The sequence below is a fragment of the Bos javanicus genome, chromosome 26, assembly GCF_032452875.1.
Source record: "Bos javanicus breed banteng chromosome 26, ARS-OSU_banteng_1.0, whole genome shotgun sequence".
NCBI lineage: Eukaryota > Metazoa > Chordata > Mammalia > Artiodactyla > Bovidae > Bos > Bos javanicus.
In genome coordinates this window covers 48909108-48928366 of record NC_083893.1, presented here as the reverse complement: position 1 = coordinate 48928366, position 19259 = coordinate 48909108, and the positions used below count along the sequence as shown (strand labels likewise).

General features: G+C 53.9%; 1 long non-coding RNA gene across 1 annotated transcript; it reads left to right on the top strand.

Moving 5' to 3' along the window:
- Positions 1-6917: 6917 nt before the first annotated feature.
- Positions 6918-11677, top strand: LOC133239563 (uncharacterized). The gene is made up of 3 exons (XR_009733884.1): positions 6918-8138; positions 8507-9371; positions 9619-11677. It is a non-coding gene; the product is annotated as an uncharacterized LOC133239563 (long non-coding RNA).
- The last annotated feature ends 7582 nt before the right edge of the window (positions 11678-19259 follow it).

The following is a 19259-nucleotide window of genomic DNA, read 5'->3' as shown; positions in this document are numbered from 1 at the left end:
ACTCTGTCTTCAGAGCTGAGAGAAGCCAGGGACCGGGCCATCTCTCCTCCCTGTCCCCAAAAGGCAGCCATACTTTCCCCCAGATATCTGAGATCTATGTCCCAGCAGCTCGTAAAGTCGAGCGAGTGGGCGACGTGCGGGTTGCCGGACTCCCCCAAGAGCACAAGTTGTTTCTGTTTAGTCGCTCAGTCGTGTTCAACTCTTTGCGATCCCATGAACGGCAGCACGCCAGGCTTCCCTGTCCTTCAGTATCTCCTGGAGCTTGTTCAAACTAATGTCCATTGAGTCAATGATGCCATTCAACCATCTCCTCCTCTGTCGCCCAGAGGACAAGACCACCAGACTTTTGTTTTTAATGCTGTGCCATGTAGCACACAGGACCTTAGCTCCTGGATCAGGGATCAAACCTGTGCCCCCTGCGTTGCATTGGGAGCATTAGCCACTGGCCCACCAGGGAAGTCCCAAGACCACCAGATCTTTTATTTCAAAATTTGGGGGCTGAGAGAGGCAGGAGCAAGCAGCTCCAACCTGGATTCCTGCCCTGGAGACTGAGGCCTGGGAGGTGCAAGGAGCCCAGCCAGGAGCAGGGGTGAACACCCACCTGGCTGGACATGAAGGGTGCAGGGCACCGCCCGTATGGGCACAGCCCGGGAGGGAGCCCTCCACCCTGGAGGAAGCAGGAAGGCTTCCTCCATGGAAGGAAAGGCAGTTTCCTGCTCAGAACAGAGCTGGGAGAACGCGGGGGTGTTCCAACCGCCCTCCCCGCCCCTCCCTTCCAGTGCCAGGTGACAGTCACCTTGGGGAAGAGCCCAGGCAGGAGGCAGGCCTGGGTGGTGCTAACAGCAGAGAGAAGAAAGGAAATGTATAGCCTGGAGTCACAGTGTCTGCAAATCCCCAGCCACTGACAACAAGACGGGGGGACCCGGAGCAAAGCAACTGTCACCCATGAAGCCTGGAGTCCCGGATTCCCAGCAGAAAGCAGACTGGTTTTTTTTCTGTGGGAACCCCAGGAAACTGCCCTTCTGGGGTCCTGACGTAGCACCTGCTCAGCCCTGTGTTCATCCACCGAGAACAGGAAGAACGTGCGACAGTGATTCTGGCGCATCTTGTTGACGGCAGCTGCCTTAGGGACGGCCCGGCAGGCTGAGATGCCTTGTTCACAGGAAGCATGTGCGGGGCCATGCTGCATGGCTGAGGGTGGAGCCTCCTGCAGCAAACATGGTTGTTGACATTCACTGAATCCAGGCCAGACAAGCTACCCTTGGTAGGATGATCGTCAGGGTCCCCCAGACGCAGAATTCTCTGCTTTCCGCTTTCCTTTCATCTTGAATGATGACAACTCCAGGAAATGCTCATTTTGAGATGGTACCTCGAGATCATACACAGACAAAGAAATCGTGGAATCTCAAGGGCAAGCGAACAGCGTCCAGCTAATCCCCAGGGCTGACTCCGAGAATTCACTCACCAGGCCTTCCGACTGTCAGTGCCACGCAGACGAAGCGGGAGGCCCAGACGCTTCGGGGGAGCATGGTAAGCAGGCCTGGTTCCCTGTAGAGGGACAGGCCAGGAGCAATCTGCAAGCTCGTGTAGTCTGTGAGCTCACCTCTACATGAGTCCCTGTGGCCGCCATAACAAATGACCGCCGGGGGTGGTGGGGGCGGCGACCAAAAGCAACAGAAGTTAATTCTCCCACCGTTCAGGAGGCCAGAGCCTGAACTCCAAGTCTGGGCATGGTTTCGGACACAGGCAGCCGTGAGTCATCGCTCGCGGTAAGCAGCAATAGTGAGCAGTGGCTGGAAGCAAGACCTTAGTTCCCTGACTGGGAACCGAACCCTAATTGCCTGAGTGGAAACCAGGAGTCTTAACCACTAGACCATGAAGACCAGCAGCCACAGCCTAAATCCCCAGTCCTTGGCTGCCCTGACAAGAAAATTCTGGTGAGAATATAAAGCAAAACACATATTGGAAAAGTAGAGTACACGTGGAAAGGCTAATAGGTGAACTCAGGGAGAGACTCGTGCGGAGTCCCGCCTTCAGGGAGTTTAAGTGACTTTTAAGGGGGCAGCTTTCCTCTGGCCGGCTGCCTTGTTTTCCACCCCCTGGCTAATCTGTCTCAGGACCCTCCCCAAGGTGTGCACACACCCCTCAGCCAAGGTAGATTTCAACACAAAGGCATCTGGGAAGAAAGAAGCAAGACTTATTATGCCTGGCATGCCCTGCCTGTTGACCCCCAGGGAGCCCTTCTGCGCACGTGCAGGGTCTCCTTCGCTCCAAGGACATGTAACATGCAACCACCTGACCCTCAACTCAAACGGGGCTCAGCCGCGCTCTCTCCGCCATGACTACAGTCTCAAGGTGTCCACAGGGGACGACGCCTGGCTGAGCACCCCGTTTAAGTTGTTCCTTTCATTTCAGAAAGCACATGGAGGCTGACTGCAAATGCCTAAGCTGGAGCCCACCTGTCTGCCAGCTAAGGAAATGCAAACAGGAGGCTAGTTTTAAGTGTCCAGCCTGAAGCCCACCTTTTCCCTGCCCCACATAAACAGGAGGCCAGTTGTAAACGTCTAACCTGGAGCCCGTCTATGTCCTGCCTCAGGCAGGCTTGGCTCCTCCTGGAGGCTCTGACGGACAATCTGGTCCACATCTCCCTCCTGACAACCCGTGGCTGTGGCAGCATCAGTCCAGTCTCACCTGCATCCTCACCCACATCTCCCTGTGCATCTGGACGTCCTCTCCTCTCCTTGCAAGGACACCAGTCGCTGGACTGAGGGCCCCCTCGAACTCCAGGATGATCTCCTAGGAGACCTTAAATTAATCACACCTGCAAAGACTCTACTTCTAAGGCAGGCCACTCTCACGGGTACCGGGGTCAGGACTTGGACCTATGTTTTGGCGCCACATTTCAAGCTGCTGCAGCCTGCACATATAAAGATGTGCAGCAAAGAAAGGGTATGGACTGCGGACTCTCACCCTTCCTTAGATGCCCAGCCCTTTGGTGAACTCTTGTCAACAGGTTTCTTCTAACCCAGCACTTACTAAGTGCCAAGCGCCATGCTGAGGCCTTGGCCCGAGTCCCTGGTTCAGCATAAGTGCATCTGCTGCTGTTGTTCAGGCACTAGGTCATGTCTGACCCTTTGCGACCCCATGGACTGCGGCACACCAGGCTCCCTGTCCTTCACCATCTCCCAGAGCTCGCTCAAACTCGTGTCCTTTGAGTCGGTGATGCCATCCAACCCTCTCATCCTCTGCCGTCCCCTTCTCCTCCCGCCTTCAATCTTTCCCAACACCAGGGCCTCTTCCAATGAGTCAGCTCTTCGCATCTAGCACATCAGCGTTCCGCTTTGATGTGAATCAGGGGAGGGGCCGTTGCGGTCATTCCACACCTCTGTGTGCATGAAACTGACGTACCTGACAAAAAGGAATTCACGTCCGCGTGGGGTCACCCAAACAAGGATTCCCGGGGACAATCTGCTTCAAAGTGTCCAAAAATCAGCTGGAAATGTGTGGAAAGACGGTTTAACATGTAGTCTACAGAGAACACCTGCAGAAACAGACTTCTAAAAAAATCTTAATAAATACATTCACAATTCTAAGATAATATATTTGAGAACATAGATTTAATGGGCAATTTCTAGGTAAACATGAAATATAAAATTGACCCAAGAAGAAAGAGAAAACCTAAAGCAGTGGTCCTCACCCTTGAGTGAGTCTCTGAATCTGCTGAGAGGCTGGTTAAACCACAGGAAGCTGGGTTCAGCCAGAGTTTATGATTCAAGGGGTCTGTGGGCAGGTCAGGGGCGGTGTTCCAAAAATCTGCATTTCTAATGAGTTTCCAGGTAATACTGATGCCACTGCTCTAGTAACTACACTTTGGGAACCAGTGTCTGAACATCAAGCCCCTTGATAACAAGAATCTTGTCTATATAGGACACATTCTTTGTAATTGGTTGAATTAACAAATGAATGAATGGTTCAATATTAGGAAATTTAATATAATCTATCATCACGATATAGGAGAAAACCTTTGTGCCCTAGGATATTTAATGTCTGTAGTGGTTTTATGGCTAGAAGGGCATTCATACTCCTTAAAATGTAATTCTCAACATACTTCAGAAACAAAACTTAGATAATAATTATTCTTAAGCAATGTTTACAAGTGAAATTAATTCAATTCCCTTAAATAATTTAAACCATATCTACAAATAAAACATGACAGACCATTTTGAAGCCTTCAAGAACATAAACTGCAGAAAAGCTTTCACAAATAAAATGATTATACAGGTTATTACTGCACTCGCTCAGTCCCCAGTCTAACATAAAGGTACGGACTTAACTGACTTCTTTATATGTAATGTAAATCTTGTCAGTATTATAATAATCTTATAAGATGACTTATTTCTCTACCTTCTGAGGTTCAGGACCCAAAGGAAGTAGGGAAAGCATATCTCAGTCTAGCCAAGGCTGCAGGTTCTGGGGGGCTGGTCGACTGATTCTTAGCCAGGACAGAGACCAGTGTGCCTTCAAGGTGAGTAAGGCAGGCTCTGATCACGGTGCAGAGATACCGTGAAAGCTTCACTCTGGACATCGTTACTTTACATGCCCAGATCTTTCATGTAACTTAGAATTTTCCAAACCCTGATGCTCTTCTCTAAACGGGTGCGTTTCTAACCCCGTGTGGCCTTCATTATCCAGCGTGCGTCCCATCTGGCAGGTTAACGTGATCAGAGATTGACACAGAGTTCACTGACATCTCATCAGAGTGAACAGAATCGTTCCGAGTTCTCCTCCCAGTCGAGGGTCTCGGTGAAATGAAACTGACTCACACAGTTCTCCGTACGTGATAGGCTCTCTGTACCTTTTCACTACCATTCTTACCGGCCGCAAAGAGGTGATAAGGACAAACCACTCCGAGACTTTCTTGATTTGCAATGACGCGTCACTCAGATCAGACCATTTTTTGATCTCCAGTGCTCCCCGAATCTTATTTTAAAATATTCTTTTCTCAAATGATATCACTTATTGTGGAATCTAAAATACAGCACACACGAACCTATCTATGAAGGAGAAACAGACTCACAGCCGTAGCGGACAGACCTGCGGTTGCCGAGGGGGTGGGGGTGGGTGGGGGATGGACTGGGAGTCTGGGCTAGCAGATGCAGACTAGTGTGTATAGAGCAGATAAGCAAGATCCTACTGTGCGGCACGGGGAACTATATTCAATATCTGCTGATAAACCATCATGGAAAAGAACACAAAAAGAATGTGTGCGTGTGTATAACCGAGTCACTTTGCTGCATCGCAGTCGCTAACACAACACTGCAAACCAACCACACTGCAATAAGAAAGCTTCCTTTCTTACTCGGCTCCCGTTTTCTGAAGATCCTGCCTCTTCCTTCTCTGCAGCCACAGGCCCTGCAGCCACAAAGAGCCGCATGTTCACCGTCACTCTGCTTGGCACTTAGTAGATGGTAAATGAACACTTTTTGGATCAAGAACACGTGAGGGAAGTATTCCTCGAGTTCGAACAGCACCGTGTGCATGAAGCGGCCCCACCGCTGCCAGCTGAAGGGGGTCCCCCCTCCTCCGAGGGCTGGGGGTGTCTTGGCTTCTGTCTTTCACACGCAGCACCTCCTGCCTGGAATGGGGTCTGAACAAACCCCCGTGAGACTCTCAGAGCTGCAAGGAACAGGACCACCTTGCATCTTCAGGCCCCTCATCAAGAGCTTGAGCAGGGCAGGTGCTCAGTAAATGTTCACTCAACGGGTGAAGCCACAAAGAGACCTTCTGCTCACACATCCTTTGTCTCAGCACCCTTCACAAGGAGACCGGAGGGCAGAAACGATCTGGAGAAGAGCAGGGTCTCCAGGGGGTCAGGATGTGACCGCAGGCCCTGAACCCTCAGCCCAGGGGCAGGGTGTGCCCGATATCACTCCCCAGGCAGCACCAACCAACAGGAAGGCAGGAGGACTCCCTCGGGGGGAACTCAGAGCATGAAGATAACCAGGAGGGCCGAAAGGCAGGTACTACTTCCAGGTCAGGAGTTTCCAAGCTTGCAACAAATAACTCTATTAACTCCTCTCGAGCCTTAACACCCTGCCCAGCTCCAACCTGCAAAGCATTTACTTCCCAGCTGTATCTGTCAGGTTTTCTGTGTAACAAACAAGCCCCACATCTCAGAGGAACAAGGCAATAAGCATTTATTTCTCACCAGTAAAAATCGAGGTGTGACTGGGCAGCTCTATTTTGCACTGGGGTCAAGTTCAGACTGCTCCATGAGTCGAGTCTCCGGCTAGAGAGGCAGAGCCCAGGGTCATGATCCCCCAGCAGACAGAAGCTCTGGAGGGGCAGGAACAAGTGATGCCCAGCAGGGGCTGGGCTCCAGCTGGCATGCTGGCACTTCCCTCCAAGTTCCACCTACCAAAGCAATTCACACGACCAAGCTCAACGTCACAGGTGGGTGCGGGGGTGAGTGGAGGACGAGGAGTAAAGAGGAGGCAAAGAATCAAGGGAACAAACATCTGTGAACAGTGGTCTCTCCTGCCAGCCCACACCTGGGGCTCTGCCGTCTCTGAAAGCACCGGTGCACCCAGCACCAAGGGCTCTTTAATTATTTATACACAAAACTATAACTCAATACTGATAGCTTCACAAAACAAGAGACCACCACCACCAATTCTGACTTTGGAGGCAGACTAGACAAGGGAACTCGGCCCCCATCTCTGGAGTCCACCAGCTGTAGCACCCGGGCAAGTCACCAGGCCTCTCTGAGCATCCGTTTCAACATATTTAAAACTGAGGTATCAGGACTTCCCTGGTGGGCCAGGGTTAAGAATCCGCCCTCCAGTGCAGGTTACCCGAGTTCAATCCCTGGTCAGGGATCTAGGTCCCACATGTTGCTGGGCAATAAGCCCAGGCAGCAGTTATGAAGCCTGTGCTCTAGAGCCCACAAGACACTAGAGAGAGAAGTCCATGCACCACCACAAAGATCCCGTGTCCCACAATGAAGAGCCAATGCAGCCAAGTAAATAAATAAAAAATTAGGTACCGCTAGTAGTGATGCTGGGCTTCCCAGATGGCGCTAGAGGTAAAGAACTCACTTGCTGATGCAGAAGACATAAGAGACGTGCGTGCGATCCCTGGGTCAGGAAGATGCCCTGGAGGAGGGGATGGGAACCTACCTCAGTATTCTTGCCTGGAGAATCCCATGGACGAGGAGCCTGGCAGCTATGGTCCATGAGGTCACAAAAAAGAGTCAGACACAACTGAGCGACTGAGCACATAAGTGAAGTCAGGGCTTCCCTGGTGACTCAGCTGGTAAAGACTCTGCCTGCAATGTGGGAAACCTGGGTTTGAGCCCTGGGTTGGAAAGATCCCCTGCAGAAGGGATAGTCTACCCACTCCAGTATTCTTGGGCTTCCATGGTGGTCAACTGGAAAAGAATCCACTGGCCCATGAGGTCACAAAGAGCTGGACAAAACTGAGTGAGCACACAGGAGGATCTTACACATGAAGATTATCTCGGGTCGTCTAATCACATAGCTCTTAAAAGCAAAGCACTTTCTCTAGCTGAAGCAAGAGGGAGGAAGCAGAAAGGTAACTCAGAGCAAAGTCAAGCATGAGAAGGCTTCGGTGCACTGCTGCTGGCTCTGAGAGGTAGGGACCCACCTGCAAGGACCCAAGAGAGGCCTCTCAGAGAAAACTGAGCTATTAGCCAGCAGCCAGCAAGGAAATGGGCCTCAGTCCTACAACCCCTCCAAGAAACTGAATTCAGGCAACATCCTGAATGAGCGTAAAAGCGTCTTCTCCCCAGAGCCCCCGGGAGGAACACAGCCCTGCTGCAAAGTTGACTTTATCTCAGCCAGAGCCACATCAGACTTCTGACCTCTGGAAACAGATAATACACCGGTGTTGTGCTCAACTGTTAAATCTGTGATGATCTGCTACTAGGGCAACAGGAAACAAATTCGGCCAACCTCACACCAACTCCCCACGTCACCGCGGATCAGCGTTATGCTCCCTGCGTGACACTCTTAATGACATTGGCTCTCCCAGGACCCACACTCCTGGCGCACGGACGTGCAGCTGTCCCCTTGCAGAGGAAGACACTGAGGACGGAAACCAGCAAATGCTGGAGCCAGGTCCGATGAGTGTGAAGCCCTGGTCCTGACCGATGGGCTGCCCGGCCTTCCCTCAGGGTTCTGCAGGGGAGGCACCGCCTCTGCCCACCATGGCTGCCCAGCACTGGGGCCTCCCCCTAGTTCACAGTGGCCTGACAGCTTCACTCAAGTCACCCCTGGGCAGGCACTTCCACCCAGGCTCCCTGCTCCCCAGGAGCCCGTGTCACTGAGTCCTCTGCCAGGTTCATGGGCAGGCCCCCCTCACTGCTGGCTTTCTGCAGCGGGCAGAGTGCCCTGTGACACGTGGTGATGCCCCTAACTACTGGTGGAGTGGAAGTCCCCATGCTGGGCAGCTCCCGGACTTGTCTCTTGTGCTTCTTCCCTCACAGTTCCTCTCTGAATCAGACCCTCTGTGACGGAGCCTGTGTGTTCACCAAACTCTCCAGGAGAAGTCCAAGTGAAGCGGCGAGCCTCCTGGCTTGTTTCTGCAGCGCCTGAGATACACGACACAGGTAAAGAGCTGGACTCAGGCCTGCGGGCCGCTGACCTCTGCAGCCTGGAAGAGGGCTCAGAACCAGCAGCAAGTTTGTCTCCTGTGGCCAGGCGGGGTCCCTGGCCCCCCGTCCCACAAGGGCCTTCCATCCAAGCGCTCTCCGGACTCTGGCTATTGATGGTCTGGGCAGACCCCAACATCTGCTTCTGTTGTTCGTTGCAGTCGCCGGTTGACCTGCTTCCTCGCAGGGCGTTTGAATATTCTCATCAGAATGGAGAGATTAGTCAGAGCAGAGCCCTGCTTCATTAGCCTGGGAGAAGCGTGTTTAGCAGAGACATCACAGCAAACAGGAGGATTGTAAATTATATTATGCCTCAAAGGCCCCTTAGCCCAGGCCACCTGCTTGCCTGCTTCCCGGTCTTCAAACACGCAGGCTGATGTATTTCTACCCCCTTCTGAGTCGTCGTGGCTAACAGGAAAGTCTTAATTCCATCCAACCCTTGAAATTCCTATTTCCCGTCCACATTAACACCGTAATGAACAGCACCGGGCCTGCGTGAACACGGAGGGCGGCCACCCCCAGCTGGGTGTCAGGACGCAAGGCAGAGCCGTGTGCTTCATCACTTGGGAGCTTGGGGAGGTGTATGGTGCGGGCACCTCCAATTACAGCCCCTCCAGGAGCAGCAGCGAGACCTGTATGCAAACGCGGGCTGGCCAGGTGTCCGGGAACCGGACAACCAACCGTGTGACAGTGACAAATGGTGAGTCCGCTGCAGCGCGCTCCCCTTCTCAGCTGTCTCCCTGCTCCTGGGGGAGGGATGGAGCTGCAGAGAGGGAGCCTCCCTGGAGGAAAGAGGCCAGCCCGCCTGGGCCAGGCCCGCCAGGTGGTGGGGGGGCTTCCTGGGTCAGACCAGTGCAGAGGCCTGAGGAGTAGCCGGCGCGACCCCGGGCAGCCTCCTTCTCCAGCACCTGGCTACCCGCCCCTCACCGGCACCTCTCCCCCTGCAGCCGGGGACCCAGGACTCCTCTCTGCCTGTCGCAGGGGTGTCCTGAGAACAGAGGAGCTGCCTGACAGCGGAATGGCAGAAAGGCACCATGAAAGGACCAGGAGCTGTGACTCATCAGACAGACCCGCCCCCGGGCAGTCACTTCACTGCTGAGCTTCAATCCACAGAGGACTCTGCATCAAGAACTGAGATCAACCCACTAATTGTTTAGAGACAGCAGAGCCTTGAGATAAAGGGGGTTTAACCTGGCAGACAAATTTGCTCTCAGCCTCTGCAATCGGCCAGAATCAGCCACAGAAAGCTGAGGGGAGGGCCCAGAGGGGGCTGTCAGTCTCCCACCACCGCAGGGAGAGGAGGCGTGGAGGGGCCCCAGGACTCCCCAGCTCCCTGGAGAGGAGACAGAGGCAGCAGAGGCCTCTGCCACCAGGAAGCTGGGTTGCTGCGATTTGCAAAAATGTATAAATTTTCATTACAGCATCTGGCAGCCTTAGGCCAGGTATGCTCTGTAAAATTTAACATCTTTAGAGCAGCTCAGGGCAATTGGGTCACAGCTGTCTTGGGGGCTCTGTGTCTGGCAAGGGCGGTCCTCCCAGGCTAGGGACACAGTACAGCTGGCCTCCAGCAGGCCACCCCGCCCCCCCACCACAGGCCGGGGGCCAGCCTTCCTGTCTGTCTGCTTCCAGGAGCCAGAGGAGCAAGGCCTGGAATTCTCAGGAGAACCTCCCCCTGGGGGTGTTCTCCCCCGTCCTCCTCCTTCACCTCTCTTAAGGGTCCTTCTGTGGAGGGCTCCCTGCAGGGCACTTGATCTGCTTCACATTTGTCTCCATGGCAACCCCAGGAAAGGGGCTCCCCTATCACCGGTGGAAGGAGGAGACTCAGAGAAGCAAAGTGATTTTTCAGAAGGGAACACAAGATGCCCAAGGCTGAAACCCAAGGACAGGGTCTGAGGCCCCTTGAGAGCAGACTGCCCTTCAGCTCTGGTCCGGGCTCTCCGCACAGACCCAGCAGACACCCAGAAACGTCAGCGTCAGGCCCTCGGGCAGGGTGAGGGGTGTCTGCTGTGAAGTCTCCGAGGCCCCTCCTGCCCCTCCCCACCCCAAGCTCCAGACCCAAGGCGGCCATTCCTCAATAGAGGGCCTGGCGGGCTACAGTCCACAGGGTCTCATACAGTCAGACACAGTTGAAGCGGCTTAGCACACCCACACCCGCCCCAAGTCAAGATGAATCAGTCTATCAGCTGCTAGTCACATACTTGGTTTCAACAGTTTTAAGCCCCGATGCCTGTTTGCAAAGGCAGCCTTGCAGCACCTCGTGGAGTATGAATACTGGTGACCAGGGTCCCCCGGGTGGTCCCACTGCAGACACAGGGCCAGCTGCCTGCGGCTCAACCCTGCAGGGAGATGCTCGCACCCCACTGTCCAACCGCTGCCCTGGACCACCAGCGTCCTCTCCCCCAGCGGGGTCCTGAGTGCACCCCCTCTACTCCCAGACCCACTCCCCTCTCCCTGTCCCACCGCCAGGAGGTGTCTCGGCTTCCTACTAAAAATAAGAGAAGGGAAGCAGGCGGTGGAGAAGCCTGGAGCAGGGAAGGGGAAGGCACAGCACAGGGAGAAGTATGTAATTCCTCGAAAGTTCTCTTGCAGGATCAGCTTTCCGTGGTAGTCTGATTCAGTTTCCTAGGGCTGCCAAATAAAACACCCCAAACCTGGGGCTTAAAGCAACAGAAATTCACGCTCTCATGTGAAACCGGAGGTCCAAAATCAATGTGTTGCTGGGACCACACTCCCTCCAAAGGCTCCAGGAGGGACTCCTTGCTTCCCTCATCCAGCTTCCAGGGGCGGCTGGCAACCTGGAAATCTCTGCTTGTGGCCGAATCACACAAGTCTTTGCCTCCACTATCAAATGGACTTTTCATCTGTGTATCTGCATCTGGCTCTGCTTCTTTTGCCTTATAAAGACTTAGCTTTGGATTAAAGGCCTGAGATCCTTACCTTAATTACATTTGCAAAGTCCCTTATTACAAATAAGTTCACGGTCTGAGGTTCCAGGCAGATATGTCTTTGGGGGGGCACAACTCAACCAATTACAGTCCACCCTCTGGCCCTGAAAATGTCCATCCCTTGTGTGGAGTTACCTGTTCACTGAATCCACTGAGATCCTGTGTCTGCTCTGGGATCACTGCAGACAGAATGACAGCTAGACCGTCCCCCGCAGCAGGCCTTCCTAACGTCCAGGCTGGTGCGTCTCTTCAGGGGCACGGGAGGACCGGCTGCCCCCTCCCCCAAAGCCACAGCAACCGTGCACCCAGGCCAGCCGGTGAGACGTGAGCAGACCTGCCCAGGCACGTCTCAGCCGGGCAGTTAGTCCCCAGGGCTGGACGCTCCTGCTCTGGTTTCCCCACTGCGATGACTGGAGCCCCTGCAGATGGTAGAGCCTGGGCCCCTGCGTGAGGACCCTCCAGTGTCTGATGGAGAAGAAAACTGAGGGAGACAAAACCTTTCTGGCTTCAAGCCACTGGGATTTAGGAGTGCTTGCTGCCTAGCTTCACCGCATCCCCATAGAGACTGCACCTAAGCTGCGGTGACCTTGGTTGACTTTCCTTCAGGCCACAGAAGTAGCAACTGGCCTCATTTTTCCCCCAACATCCAGGTGTTCTTGGCCCCAAGGACTGACATGCACATTTGCATACCCACGCATACAATTAAGGGGATGCGGGTTAGGGATGCCTCGACCCTCACGGAACTGACTGAGTGAAGGCTCTAACATAAAGCAGTATGACTCAGAAATCCTCACTCTTAATGTCCTATCTGGGAGAAACATTCCTGTCTCCTTCATATTCTAGCTATAGGATATTCATATTGACTTTTTTCCCACATAACAGAGATAAATCCAGAGGAAATGTGTGCGTCTAGAGGAGAGAATAAGGGCCGGCCCTCTGGGTAAAGGCCCCCAGCGTTTATGACAGTAACCTCCTTCCTCCTCCTCTGTGTGGAGGATCATTGGCGCCTTCAGATTTAATCACTGACAGGTTTCCTGGTGCCTTCCCTCTGCCTCAACCTCTCCTTGCTCGTCCAGACTGATGGGGAATAAATCTTACATCATTGTTGCATTACTCCCTGGCGGAAAATATGCCTTATTAATTAACTCTGGTTTCTAACACTCAGACGGCTAATACAGAATGAAAAGTCTAGAGAGCTGTCTGAATCAGGTATGTCATTTTATCACCGCATCAGCACCCTGGACAGTGTCTTTATAAATATGGGAAGCACACACATTTCACATCACAGCCCCTTGCGTTTACAATACAAAGGCCTCTGCAGCACATTGTGAGAGGCAGGATTCAAAAGCAGTCCCCTCCAGGGACTGCCCCGGTGGTCCACAGGCTAAGACCCCATGCTTCCGACGCAGGGTCACTCTGCACTGGGGGGTCACCAGGGTTTGATTCCTGGTCAGGGCACTGGATCCCACATGCCTCAGCTAAAAACCCTGCCAGCCAAAACAAAGACCGAAGATCCCATATGCCGCAGCTAACACCCAGCAGAGCCAGACAAATAAAAGTAATATTAAAAAAAGATGTCTCTCCAGTCTCCATCCTCTGGTTTTCCCATCAAGCTCTAATCTAGACATGGCCATCTGTACTCACTTCCTGGGACCTCCATATCAAATCACCATGAACTTGGAGGTTTCCTGTTGCTCAGTCACTAAGCCATATCCGACTTTTTGTGACCGCATTGCCTGCAGCATGCCAGGCCTCCCTGTCCTTCACCTTCTCTCAGAGTTTGCTCAAACTCATGTCCATTGAGTCAGTGATGCGATCCAACCATCTTATCCTCTGCGGCCCCCTTCTCCTCCTGCTCTCAATCTTTCCCAGCATCAGAGTCTTTTCCAATGAGTTGGCTCTTTACATCTGGTGGTCAGAGGATTGGAGCTTCAGCATCAGTCCTTCCAATGAATATTCAGGGTTGGTTTCCTTTAGGATTAAAATGTCTTAACACAAAAGAAATGTATTCTCTCAAGTTCCAGATGCCGGAATTCAGTATCAGGTGTCAGCAGGACCACACTCCTTCCAAAGCCTCTGAGGAGTCATCTTTCCTGGCTCTTCCAACTTCTGGTGGCTCCTGGCAGTCCTCGGCGTCCTGGGCTTGCAGGCACATCACTCCAGCTCTGGCTCCATCTTCAGGTAGATGCCTTCTTCTCTAGGTCTCTGTGTCTCTTCTCCTCTTATAAGGACACCAGTCATTGGACTCAGGGTCCATCCTAATCCAGCCTAATCTTGGACCTCAACTATTTACAGCTCCAATGATCCTATTTCCAAATAAGCTCACCCTGAAGTTCTGGTGGACGTGAACTTTGAAGAGACACTATTCACCTGGCTATCACTGGAAAGGGACTTTACAGATGGAATTAAGGTCTCTAATCAGCTGACTTTAAAATCGGGAGTGTGTCCAGGGTTATCTGGGTCGGCCTAGTGTGGTCACGTGAGCCCTTAAAGGCAGAAAAGAAGCAGAAGAGAGAGAGACAAGGCAGAGGGGAGGGAGCAGAGTGTGGGAGCAGGAGGGACCACGGGCTCTGATGGCGGAGGAAGGCAGCCAGAAGCCGAGGGGGACAGCCTCCAGAACCTGGGGACCACCCCAGCAGCCGGCCAGCCAGCAGGGACCCGGGACATCAGACCTGCAACCTCACAGAACTGAATTCTGCCAGCACCCGAATGAGCAGAAGGGGTTTGTCCCAGAACCCCCAGGAGGGAACCCAACCCGGCCGACCTCTGACTTCATCCCATGAAAGCCTGAGCAGAAAACCCCCGGGGCCCGCAGAGGGGCCCCTCCACTGACGCGGGTGCACAGGAGTGCCAGCACAGAGCCTTGCAGAAGGAAGCAAGAGCTGCCCCTCAGGGGGTTCATGTCCAAGCTCAGGAGTGCGCGTGGGTGCGCGTGGGAAGCCCCTACTCACAGCCAAGCTCCTGCTCTGAGCACCTCTCAGTGCGGCCCGCTCGCCCTCCTGCAGGGGCTCCAACCGCACTATGCAGATGAGGAGGCCAAGACAGAGGACATGGTGCCCGGCTCACCAGCCGGGACGAGCAGGGGTCAGCGTCAGGCTTGGCATCTGCTCCTGACCTAGCATCGGCTGCCCCCAGAGGTTCCAGGTGGCCCTGGGAAATATTTCAGTAAGCTTTTAGAGTGTAACTAGGGCTTCCCTTGTAGCTCAGTTGGTAAAGAATCTGCCTGCAGTGCAGGAGACCAGGGTTCAATCCTTGGGTCAGGAAGATCCCCTGGAGGAGGAAATGGCAACCCACTCCAGTATCGTTGTCTGACAAATCTCATGGACAGAGGAGCCTGGTGGGCTGCAGTCCATGGGGTCACAAAGAGTCGGCCACGACTGAGCGACTAACACTTGAGTGTGACTGAAATTCCCTGTTCCTTTAAAATCAGCAGCAAAAAGAGCTGTTTCAGTCACTTATTAATTCAACAACAATTAATTGCTGAATTGCTGCTGCTATGTGCCAAACCAGAACTGCCTTTATGCTGAATCAGATTGATACCAAAACAGCTATGGCATGGGTCCCAAATGGGCCAGATTCTGAGTCAGACCGCCTGGTACCCTGCAGCCTCCTTCAGTGGAGACCAGACGTGAACCTACATGTTGGAGGGGATGGGCCATGGGAAGTCCAGTCGGCACCTGGTGTGGGCAGGGGAGAGCATGCAGGGAAGTGTCCCCACGCAGGACGGGGCAGGTCCCCTGGGCCCAGGCGCTCCCAGCCCAGCTTGGGGCTGTGTGGGTGGTGCAGGCTGCAGGAGGCCGGGGCTTCCAGAGAGCACAGCAATGCTAGCCGCAAGGTGAGGGGATGCCCAGGGGAGGGTCCCTGGTGGCCATACTTGGGGCCACTGGTAATGGGCATGAAGGCCCCCAGATGGGAGTCTGGGCCCCGGCAGTAATGACCAGGCCAGGAGCAGGGGGCAGCAGCCTCGGTGGCGGAGAGTCACCTGGGCCTGGGAGTCCACGTGGATTTAAGAATGGTCAACGGCTCTACCCCTGGGGCAGACCCTAACTGTAAAGGCTGCGTATTTCTAAATGCAAAGTGACCTTCTGAGTTCCCTCCTAAGCCACAGACTGTGGGCTCATGTTCCATCTGAGGTGCGCTTGGCTTCGAGTTTTGGCAATCCACTCCGGTGTTCTTGCCTGGAGAACCCTGTGGACAGAGGAGCCTGGTGGGCTGCTGTTCATGGGGTTGCACAGAGTCGGGCATGACTGAAGCAATTTAGCATGCATGCATGCCTTGGAGAAGGAAATGGCAACCCACTCCAGAATTCTTGCCTGGAGAATCCCAGGGACAGAGGTGCCCAGTGGGCTGCCATCTATGGGGCCGCACAGAGTTGGACATGACTGAAGCGACTTAGCAGCAGCAGCAGCCAACCTGAAGTGCTTTTTCACCCCTGGTCAGCTCAGCCAGAGTGACAGCAGAGTGGATCATCCTGGCCCATGCCCCTCAACTCAGCCAGAGAAAATCAAAGGCTTCCCCAGATGTCAGCACACAGACCAACTTCAAGATTTAACTAAACCCAAAGTCTGAGAAGCTTCCCTGGTGGCTCAGATGGTAAAGAATCTGCCTGCAGTGCAGGAGACCCAGGCTTGATCCCTGGGTTGGGAAGATACCCTGGAGAAGGGAATGGCAACCCACTCCAGTGGTCTCACCTGGAGAAACTAACACTTTCAGTTTCGCTTTCCAGATCTGATAAGGTCAGAAGTCGAAGCACAGCTTCCAAAGATCAAGTGCTTAGATGTTGGGAGCCCCCATCCCTACAGGCCCCAGGTGAGAGCCCTCCCCCCACGCACCACGACCCTCCCTCCTGTGACGTGTCCGCTGTCCTGGGAGGGGTCCCAAAGCCTGAGGGCCCTCAGGAGCCTCAGAGAGCTCAGGTGCCTGGCTCTGAGCTCCTCAGGAAGAGAGCACCAAGGGAGCAGGAGGTCAGAGGACACCCGGGGACACCCAGGAGGGTGCCCAGGAGGGACACAGAGGCCTGAAGTAAGGGTTTCCTCTGGACGGGGCAGGCACCAGCTGAGCTAAGGACTGGGGAAAGGCGACCGATCAGACGTTCCGGGAGCCTCTGTAATTCCCTAAACCCCGCCTCAGGCTGCTGCTTCTTCATTTTTACTGTAGAAGGAGGAGACAAGGGTGGGGGTCTCTAGGTGCCCGGGGGTTCCTGCGGATCAAGACCCTGGCAGCACCCCATCTCCACCTGTGGGGAGCACGCCTGTACCGCAGTGTAATGGAGAGGAGATCTTAATAAATACAACCTGAAACCACCCGGGCTGCCACTCCTCCTGCTACGGAGTGATGTGGCCCCTCTTCAGAGCACGCTGTGCCTTCCGATGAACTCCCCCGTGAGCCCGCTGCTGCAGACAGAAAGCCCACAGAGCAGAGTCCGGAGGCCTCGCGGGGAGGCCTCAGTCACGCAGGAGGAGGCGTCAGCCGGTACTGAGGACCTGCAGGACAGCTGACACGCTGGGGAGGCAGGACCCTTCCGTGCAGGGCCAGAGAGTGAATATTCTCAGCTTTGCAGGCTGTGGGGTCTCTGCTGCAGCTTCTCAACCCTGCCCAGCATCAGAGAAGCAGGCCAGACACGATGAACAGCACAGGACTGGGCTCGGAGGTCTTTATCTGAGAGCAGACAATTAGACAGACTTGACCCACAGGTCCCGGTGTCCTGACCCCGCCTTGGGTCTTGGTGTCCTGACCCCGCCTTGGGTCCCGGTGCCCTGACCCCGCCTTGGGTCCCGGTGTCCTGACCCCGCCTTGTGGGGGCGGGGGGACACTAGGTTTAGACCCACAAGGATTGGTGTGTGTCTGCGTCTGCATGTTCACTGCGTGCAAGGGTCCAGCGATTTCATTTGAAACTTTCCTAACAGGGTCCCTCTGCTGACGTCTGGATGACAAGAGCAAAGCATTAAGTCTTGAAGCAAATGAATTCCCCCAAATAATCTCCTCCGAGGTCACATCTAGAAAAGGTCACATTCTCGTCTTCTCTCCTCTGTTGGTTCTGTTTGTCACGTCTCAGTGTGTGAAGCATGAATTCGACAGGCGCTTCTTGTGCCACTTCTGGGGACTGCAGTGAACAGTACCGAATAGGTCTTGGGCTCCAGTCTCCGAGTTCCAGGGCCCACATTCTAGGGTTAGGGGGGACCTGGTCGCAGTCCCAGAGCACCTGCACTGCAAGGCCAGCTGACCTGCAAGGTTGGGGAGTAGCCCTTCACCGGGGTCACTTGAACTGGCCGTTGCTGGCTGATGCGTCACCAGCATCTGGGAACGCATAGCTTGGCCTGAGTTTCAGGCGCTTTGCCCAAGACCACTGTGATCGAATGAAAAAGAGATCTGGTCTTTGCACAGAGCTTCAGAATCCCTTGCAATTTCTTGAGTACCAGGGACAAGGGAGTCTTGGTTATGCTAATGAGGCGACTCTAGGAGAGGAAGAATGGAGCTTCAGGAAGTGGCTGGTCTCCAGAAAAGGAACCACCTGGGGTTTCCAGAGCTAGAACTTCCAGCTGCCTGGCCTCCAGGGACTGAGAGGCTAGAGGCTGAGTTCAACGACATGGCCAGTGATTGAACCAATCATGCCTGCACAATGCTCAGTCACTCAGTCATGTCTGACTCTTTGCAACCCCATGGACTGCAGCATGCCAGGCTTCCCTATTCTTCAGTATCTCCCACAGTTTGCTCAGATTCATGTCCAATGAGTCAGTATTGCCATCTAACCATCTCATCCTCTGCCGCCCCCGTCTCCTTTTGCCTTTAATCTTTCCCAGCATCAGGGTCTTTTCCAATGAGTTGGCTCTTCACATCTGGTGGCCAGAGGATTGGAGCCTGAGCTTCAGCAACAGTCCTTCCGATGACTATTCAGGGTTGATTTCCTTTAGGATTGATGGTTTGATCTCCTTGCAGTCCAAGGGACTCTCAAGAGTCTTCTCCAGCACCACAGTTCAAAAGCATCAATTCTTTGCTGCTCAGCCTTCTTTACGGTCCAACTCTCACATCCATATATGACTACTGGAAAAACCGTAGTTTTGACTGCTCAGACACACTGGTAAGAACTCCGGGCCTTGGGGTTAGGGAGCTTCCTGATTGACAATCATATGGATACACCAGGAGATGAAGCACTCCACCTTCTCGGGGACAGTGGCCCCTGAACTTGGGACACTTCCAGACCTCATTGGTGTAGTTCTTCATCCAACCAATGGTTTGTAGCCTTCATAATAAAATGATCATGGTGGGTATAATGTTTCCTGAGCCCTATGAATCATTCCAGTGAATTGTTAAACCTGAGAGTTAATGCTATAGGAACCCCTGACTTTGAAGCCAAGTTGGACAGAGGTGTGGGTGACCTGGGAAGCCCCAAATGAGGTGAGGACAGCCTTGTGGGAACTGGCCCTTTAACTTACAGACTCTCTGCCAACTCCGGGTGGTCAGGCTCAGAATGAAATTGCACCAAAAGCCTCCAGCGATGTCAGTACTCCTGTGGAGGCAACACTGCAGAGGTGAAGTTACAGGTGGTGGGAAGGCCCCCGCCCTGCCCTCTCCACCTCCTCACCCTCAGCTGCTACCCAAGAGGATCCCCTTAGATGGCGCTGTTTCATCCAGGGCCCAAGCAT